This window comes from Pleurodeles waltl, chromosome 3_1, assembly GCF_031143425.1.
Source record: "Pleurodeles waltl isolate 20211129_DDA chromosome 3_1, aPleWal1.hap1.20221129, whole genome shotgun sequence".
NCBI classification, from domain to species: Eukaryota; Metazoa; Chordata; class Amphibia; order Caudata; family Salamandridae; genus Pleurodeles; species Pleurodeles waltl.
This window is the reverse complement of record NC_090440.1, coordinates 1,871,470,750-1,871,479,529: the sequence shown is the minus strand read 5'-3', so window position 1 is coordinate 1,871,479,529 and position 8,780 is coordinate 1,871,470,750.

The following is an 8,780-nucleotide window of genomic DNA, read 5'->3' as shown; positions in this document are numbered from 1 at the left end:
ACCCCCTACCTATGGTATGTTATGTAACTCTACAAATTTAAACACTTCACAAATCTAACAGGTGAGTGTGTGTACTTATGGTTGTTGTCATCCTCGTTGGCAATGGTTACGTTGTCTTTTGGCGAGCAGGAGCAGCGGGATGATGTAGTTCTGGTTCCATGGCGGCTCTGGACATGTATGGGTTCCTGGAGGTGAGAGTCTCCTTTTATGATGTTCATTTCTGCCTGGTTCTCCATGGTGGTTAGACCGCGTTGGTCACATTGGCGGTGTGCAACCTCCTAATTGGTCCGGTGGAAACATAGCCTTGCTGGACTATTTGGGCCTCCAGACAACCGCTGTGGTCTGTGCTGGTGGTCTTCTGTGTGCACCACTGCCAAACTCATAATTTGGCGGTCCGCTCTGCCAGCATGTTGGTGGTTGAGCCGCCACTGCCAATATGGTGGTCACAGGAATTCCAAACTCATAATGAGGCCCACAGTTCCTCTGGCCTTTCAAAACAATAAAGTGCAAAAAGATGGCATATTGACAATATATTTTTTAGTTCAAACTCTCATAAATCAGTCTTTTTGAAAACAAGATGAAGAAGAATTGAATGGATGCACCCAAAAACTGCACATCTCCTCCAAATTACTTATATAATCAGGTGACTGCAAAGTGTGTTCACTGTGGTGTGCGTAGTGCAAAAACACAGAAGCAGCTAAATTAAAATCTTTCTAACATTTCAAGAAACAGCATTTGTCACAGGGATTCTGCTTTTGCAGAACTTTGCCGTGGGACAACAGAACGTCAGAATGCTGGGGCTGTGCCGCTTTTGCCAAATCAATACTGTCCTTCCAAAATACCTAGCTTACTCACAGTGCCTTACATGCACTCCTAACCTCACTGATTGGCAAGCGATTGTGGCAACGCAAAAAGCACAAAACTAACTCCCTCTCAGGGAACCATGGTAAAACAGGGCAGTCCTTTTCGTACATTACCTCAGTCATACATATCTATAGCAACAGGGAAAAGACCCAATGAAAGTACACAACATATTTATTGCAACTGACATAGTCTATTATGAAGCAAATTAGATGTGGTTACAATATTGGCAATAATTGTAAAAATCAGAATAGCAGTTGGAAAACTGTATAATACAAATAGTAAACCATAATGCAGATCTAGTGGCCTAGGCCTACCCTGTAATGTTATGCACAGGAAAACTATTATTATGATTATTATTATTATTATTATTATTAGTTATCCCTGTGAGCAGCTAACCCCATACCTCTGTTTGTGTAGTCAAGGGTTCCTCAAAGGGAAATGTAAACCCAGTTCACACAAGCTGCATGCCCTTGAGGTCATCTGTTCTACAGATGGGTCAGCTGTGCTAGAATTCTCCTCTCTAAAGCTAAACATTATGGGACCTGATTTATAACATTTGCTTGATACGGTGAAAAGCTACTGTGTTATGTCAAAAGAAGCCTAAGAACAATCGCTTTGTGCCCACTGAGCAGTCAGGGAATGTACATACGGAATCCCTAGAAAGTGGCTGCACAACAAGAGACATTACAGTGTGTTTCAAAACAATGACACAGAAGACAAATGTGCAATGTACACGAGTGCAGAGCAGAAACATCATAATTACTAGAGTGCTGAGGAATGAGGCATAATTATAGTGAATCCATGGATGGGCCTCATGACATATTCTGGTTCTGTCCTAGGCTCTTTGTCCCAAAGGCTGATCAGGAACTGCAGAAAATGTGCCATTAAATAGCTTAAAGAATGACCCTATATGTACCCAGCAACAAACTCCTTAAACTTGACGGGATTTTGTCAAAATCCGTTTTTAGGAAGTCAGGTAGTAGGTTTCTGTTGAATAATTCACTCAGACCTAATAGCTATGAGTATCACCACCTTTCGAGTCAGCAGAAACATCTGTGTTCCTCCTAAAGTTCTGTTCCTGCATTAACAATTACCTCTCTGACCTGCATTACCAGTGAGTTGTGTCTTGTGAAATGGGCCGGTAATTCCACATTCCCTGAGTGATGGATGCCAGAGGTACTGGAAACTCCAGAGCAAGGACAATCCTGCCCACTATGAGTCGGACCCTGGGGGTCCTCTGAAACATTGGGAATTCCCGGCCTCATTCTCCCTGGTAATTCCTCATATTGCCTTAGGCTTTCTCCTAAAGATTGAAATAGGTGAGATTCCCAAGTGAATTACCCCAGATTCGTTGGGACCACCCAATCCAAATTAAGTGGCTACTCGTAACAAGTGTCTCTCTAGCACGCAAAGCTACCAGCTGCATGACTCACCTTTGAAAAATAATAAGTAGCTGACATATAAACAATGCATTTTGTTGGACAGCACTCATGATATTGACCACTAGGTCAACACATACTCTTCAGTACATCCAACCAAGCCCCTGATTTAAGAGGGCCTAGCGCCACGTTAGCGCTGCCTTAGCACCATTTTTTTACGCTAAGGCGGCGCTAAGGTGGCCTCTTCCGTGCGCCAGATTTACAAAGTGGTGTAATGCATGCAGTGCGCCACTTTGTAACCCTCTGTGCTACATTATGACTGCGCCAGGCATACTGTATGCAAAGGGGGTTTTCTCCCATTAGGGGGCCGAAAAAATGGCACAAAGAAATCTAATAGATTTCTTTGCATAATTTATTTTCTGCACTTTTAACACCTGCTGGGAGCAGGCGTTAAAAGGGGGCACACCATTGTTGCCCTTATGTACTGTTCAGGGTTTGCACAAACATTTTGGGGCTAACCCTGAACAGTACATGAATAGCAGCAAAAATGTTGACACCTACCCTGCGCCATTTCTCAAATATGGCACACACCTGGAGGCAGTAGGGGACGCAAGGAAAGTGGTGCTGCACTGCGCTGGATTCCTTAAATCGGCCCCTAAATGCTCAATTGCCTGAATGTCATTTGAGGTATTTCCGTGCACCCCAAAGCACGCTTCCAATATGCAAAATTGGACTTTTTCAAAGCAATCAAAATTATATATTAAGCAGCCGGTGCCAATGCTCATCATGATTTTATGGCAGTTCCCTACTGCTGCTTCCTATTTTATTCCACCTTCATTAATCTAAGCATCCATTGATGGTCATTTAAGCTTTAAAATAATAATTTATGTGTGCCCTATTTATGTGTTCGATTTGGTGAGAAAAAAATATGTAGATTTCATGTATAACGAGTCCATCTTAAAAACGTTGCTACCTCGCTGCACTGGACTGATAGCAGCGCCGCACTCATTCTTTGTGGTAAGAAAGGGAGAAACACCTGAAAAGGACTTGGAACCATGAAGACATAAGAAGATTAACAGAAGTTTGTGAAGTGGGACAATGTGTCTTATCCAATGGTTTGAAGCCCCAGACACCCTGTGGCATAGTCAGATGGAGGAATCTGTAGTGATGTATTGGTTTGTATGTAAAAGAAGAATGCTATGACATCAGGGGCAGTGGAATGTTGGGGCAGGCTGTGACTGGGGATTGGAATGTTTTCATATGAAAGGTCAGAGTTGTGCCGGTTTGGGGATGGCAAGCTCATGTATCTCTGTCTGTACATTATAACTGGAAATAAACTTTTAAGGAAAGAACAAGAAGAGCCAGTGTACTTACTTCACATGGCGACGAGCAGGATCGTAAAGCAGCAAGCATTGGACTGTGAAAACTGCAATTATTGGAAGGCAACGCTACAGACATCAGACTGAGGATTGGAGAGCAGCTATTTTCGGACCTGCTTTGTTAAAGGCAACTTATTTTAAGCAAGTGAGGGAATTTTTTAATTTTTTTATTATTTATTTATTTTTCTCTTTCTCTAATACAGTTGCCGTTTGTTTACTTTGTTTGAGGCGCGTGTGTACTGCTCAAACGTTAGATTTTTCATCGCCTCGATCCTCGCGTGCACCCCCGCTTGGTTACTGGTTGCCTGGACAACATAATGCTTAATAACAATGTCTTGTGAACGTGCTGGTTCTTGCGCTGGAAGTTACATGGGAGCAGGAACAGCGCCCTTTTAATGTTAATTAGTACCAAGTACATGGTATTATTTTTACTATTCTTAATTTTTTAGCAACTTCATTGCTGAAGTTTATCCGGCACAAAGGAAAACTAACAGAAATTATTATAACAGAGATACATGTCTTGCTGAAGAAGTAAGCTAAAGAGTTATATTTTACAGCTATAATTTTTAGTACACCATGTCTTCGAGTGGAGATTCTTTTGGTACAGGGACGTCGCTTTCTTTGCAGTTGAGTACACCAAAGGAATTTTTAGCGTCTCCTGGTGAACCAGCTGTACAATGGAAGGAGTGGAAGGAATATTTTTTGAATTACATCGCAAACTTAGAAGATTGCAATGGTTTAATCTCTGCTGAAAGAAAAAAAAGGATCTTAATGCACTGTTTAGGCCCTGAAGGTCTTCGTATTTACAATCAACTACAAAAACACGATAGAGGCGATGAAGATGTGTTTCAAAGTGCTATTTTGGATTTAAATGATCATTTTTCTCCTGCTGTTTGCATTGCGGTTACTCGTCACGCATTTTTCCACAGGAAACAAGAGAAACACGAGGACATAGAGAGCTACGTTTCTGCTTTAAAACATTTAGCTAGCTCATGTAGGTTTGCTGGTCTACATGATGAACTGGTACGGGACCAGATTGTAATGTATACTAAAAACAAATCTATTCAAGAGAGGTTGTGGATTGAAGGCGAATCCAGTCTAAAGGATATTATTGCTTTAGTAAAGAAAGCAGAATTATCCGAAAGATGTGCGAAAATCACTTTGGCACAGGATAAGAACTTTGAAGAAGTTGTTGCCAAAGTTAGTGATCGCAAGCACAACAAATGGTCCATGGATAAGCGGGATAATGACTTTAAAAAAGAGAAAAATCAAACTTTTGCAAAAAATCAAAAATCTAACATGCCTGATCGATCCAGAAATGAGTGTTTCCATTGCAGGAGTTCCTTTCATTCTGCAAAATTTGATGGGTGTCCAGCTAAATATGCTAAGTATTTGGAATGTGGAATTGTAGGCCATTTTGCTAGGGTGTGCAGGAAGAAACAACTGAAGAAGGTGAACAGTAAAGTGGCCTGCATTAAGCAAGTGGTGGAAGACTGTTCTGATGACAGTGATGAAGACGTAAATTATAAACTGAGGGGTCACAAAACTGTGGTTTTGAACATTTCAGGACAAACGTCAAACAAACCCTTGTGTTGGATATCATTTGGGGGAGTTATGTTGCAGGTGGCAGCAGACTCTGGTTCCCCATACAGTATTGTTTCAGAATGCACATGGCAAAAGCATTTTGTACATAGTTTAGGGGAACATTTAGAAACCTCTGACATTTCGCCTGAAAGTTACACTGGTGATAGAATAGATATTATTGGTTTTAGATTGCTGGTATTCAAATTTAAGCAAAGACAAGCCGTATGTAAATTATATGTGGCTAAGGATGGTCTGTCGGTATTAGGCTGGAAAGACCAAAAGAAACTGCATATTGTGCTTGATCCTAACAGTGTAGAGCAAGTCTTAGTAATGTGTGATGAAGAAGACACAAAGAAATGGGTCACACAAGAGTTTCCAGGAGTGTTCAATGGGCAAGTGGGTCAACTGAAAGGCTTTATACATCAGATTAGACTCAAAAAGGATGCCAAACCAAAAATTCATAAGGTACGGAATATTCCGTTTATTGTCAGGGAAGAGGTAAAAAAAGAGTTGGACAGGTTACAAAATTCACAGATTATATAACCAGTTGAAGCTTCTGAGTGGGTTTCACCTTTGGTTGTTGCGCGTAAAGCTAATGGCAAAGTGCGTTTGTGTGTGGATTTGAGAGGTTTGAACAATAATATCATAGTAGATCAGTTTCCTTTGCCTCGTATTGATGAGATGTTGTCTGCCACGAGAGGTGCTAAATGGTTTTCCACTTTGGACTTGTCGTCTGCTTACCACCAGGTTAGGTTGGACTATCATAGCAGACATCTTACAACTTTTTGTACACCTTGGGGTTGTTTTCGTTTCAAACGTATGCCATTTGGTTTGGCGTCGGCGGCTGCCGTCTTTCAAAGGTTGATGGCGCAGTTATTTGGACATTTGCCTAATGTTACATTCTTTCAGGATGATATTTTAGTTATGGGAAGTAGCAAGAAACATCATGATAAGGAATTGAGGAATGTTTTGAACATCTTACAAGAAAAAGGTTTGACCGCAGAGATCAGTAAATGTAGATTTGCACAGAGAAAAGTAACGTATTTAGGACATGAGATTGATCATGAAGGCATAAGACCTAAAAAAAAGTTGGTGGAAGCTATTAAGAATGCCCCATGCCCCACATCTAAAGATGATTTGAGATCCTTTTTAGGTCTAGCCGAGTTTTATTCAAAATTTGTAGAAAATTTTTCAGCTAAAACCTACCAAATGAGACTGTTACTAAAAAACAAAGTGAAATTTGAATGGAATGTAAGTCGTCAGAAGGCTTTTCAGGAAATTAAGAATGCAATTGTGAGTGCTCCAATGTTGCATGGGTACGATCCAAAAGCTTGTTCTATTATCACTACGGATGCGAGTGGTAAGGGCCTTGGTAGTGTATTAACACAAAGTGACAATGGGGGTAAAGAATATGTGGTTGCATTTGCATCCCGTTCTTTCCCACAGAGGAAAAATACTCTGTAATAGAGAGAGAAACTTTGGCATGTGTATGGGCATTAGAACACTTTCGGAAATTTGTTTGGGGGCAAAAATGCATCATACGGACTGACCATAAGCCTCTTACTAAATTGTTAACTACAGAAGGTTTATGTAGAGCATCTGCGAGAATAGCTAGACTATCTATGAGACTACAAGATTTCTTATATGAAGTGCAGTATGTTCCTGGGGTAAAAAATGTTACTGCAGATTTTTTAAGTAGAATGTCCTTACCTTTAAGAGAGTTGGATCAACATCCATGGAATGACTGGTGTGTAGCTGGTGTGTTTGATGAGAATACTTTAAGCTCATTGCAAAAAGAAGAATGGATCATGGAGTATGAGAAAGACGAAGTGTTGAAAGAAGTTAAAAAAAAAGTGATGTTCGGTTGGTATAATGACAAGAAAGTCAAAAGCAGTGATATGTTAAGAGCTTTTTGGGAAGTGAGAGATGAATTGAGCATTGAAGGTGATTTTGTGTGTAGAGGTGGGAAGATTATTCCCCCCTGTGGTATTAGAAATAAACTTATTGCTATTGGACATGAAGGTCATTCAGGAATATCTCGCACCAAAAGAGGAATTAAAGTACTTTATTGGTGGCCAAAAATTGATGTAGAAATTGAGAGATATGTACGTGACTGCACGGAGTGTGAGAATAGTGACAAATCTCAAAAGACACTTAACCCGCCAATTTCTTCTTCAAGTTGTCCTAATATACCATGGGAAGAAGTTGCTTTAGACATTATGGGTCCTATTACGTGGCATGATGGGACTTCAAAGTTTATTGTGGTTTTAGTTGATTTGTTTTCAAGGTGGATTGAATTTTCTGTGTTACAAAAAATTTATACCAAGGCAGTGATTAATTTTTTGGAGGAAATATTTTTGAGGGAAGGATTTCCCAGAATTTTATTGACGGACAATGGTGTTCAATTTAAATCTGAGGAAATGAAAACTTTTGCTAAAATGACTGGTATTGAACAAAGGTTTACAGCTTTATATCATCCCAGGGGGAATGCTGTAGTGGAACGTACAAATAGGATTTTCAAGGGCCTCATTCAAATTGCAAAGCATGGAAACAAAAGTAATATAGATTCTGAGTTAAGGAAAATGTTATGGGCTTATAGAGTGACACCTCATGAGACAATAGGTCAAAGTCCGTTTGATATAATGCGAGGTAGAATTCCATTTTCTAAGATTAACCCTGGTTGGATGCAAAGAAGCAGACAAGTACTTTGGAGCAAGGGACATGTAAGAAAGTGCATAAAGAATTCACAAGAAAAGAACAAGGAATATTTTAATAATAAATATGGCACTAAAGAAGCACATTTGAATGTGGGAGATTGGGTGAGAGTGAAATCCGTAAGGAAAGTGGCTAAAGGTGAGAGCAAGTTTGGCGAGCCTATAAGAATTAAGAAAGTGATGAGAAATACTGTCATTTTGGATGATGGCAGTGTATGTCACATGAGTCGCGTTGCTATTGCTAAGCCTTGCAAACGACAATTTGTGCAGTATGATTTGCTGGAAGGTAATAATAACAAATATTGGTGGTTGGAGTGTGATATTGATGGTAACAAAGATTCTAGAGTTATTGGGGAATTGGGAGCTAGGGGCTGTCAGGAAGGTGTCCAGACTAGTATTAATATGGGAGAATTTGAATGTAATGTGAATGAGCGTGAACAGAATAAAAATGTAGTTTGTGGTGAAGTGAAGAAAAGTTGTTTCGGCAGGGTTTTGAGAATACCTAAGGTATTAGAAAATTTTGTGTGTGATTAAATAAAAATATATATATTTATTTATATACATATTATTATTTTATTTTTGTCTTGTTTTTTGGTGTTTTTTTTTTTTTAAGGGAAGGGGATGTGTAGTGATGTATTGGTTTGTATGTAAAAGAAGAATGCTATGACATCAGGGGCAGTGGAATGTTGGGGCAGGCTGTGACTGGGGATTGGAATGTTTTCATATGAAAGGTCAGAGTTGTGCCGGTTTGGGGATGGCAAGCTCATGTATCTCTGTCTGTACATTATAACTGGAAATAAACTTTTAAGGAAAGAACAAGAAGAGCCAGTGTACTTACTTCAGAATCCCATCTGAAAAGA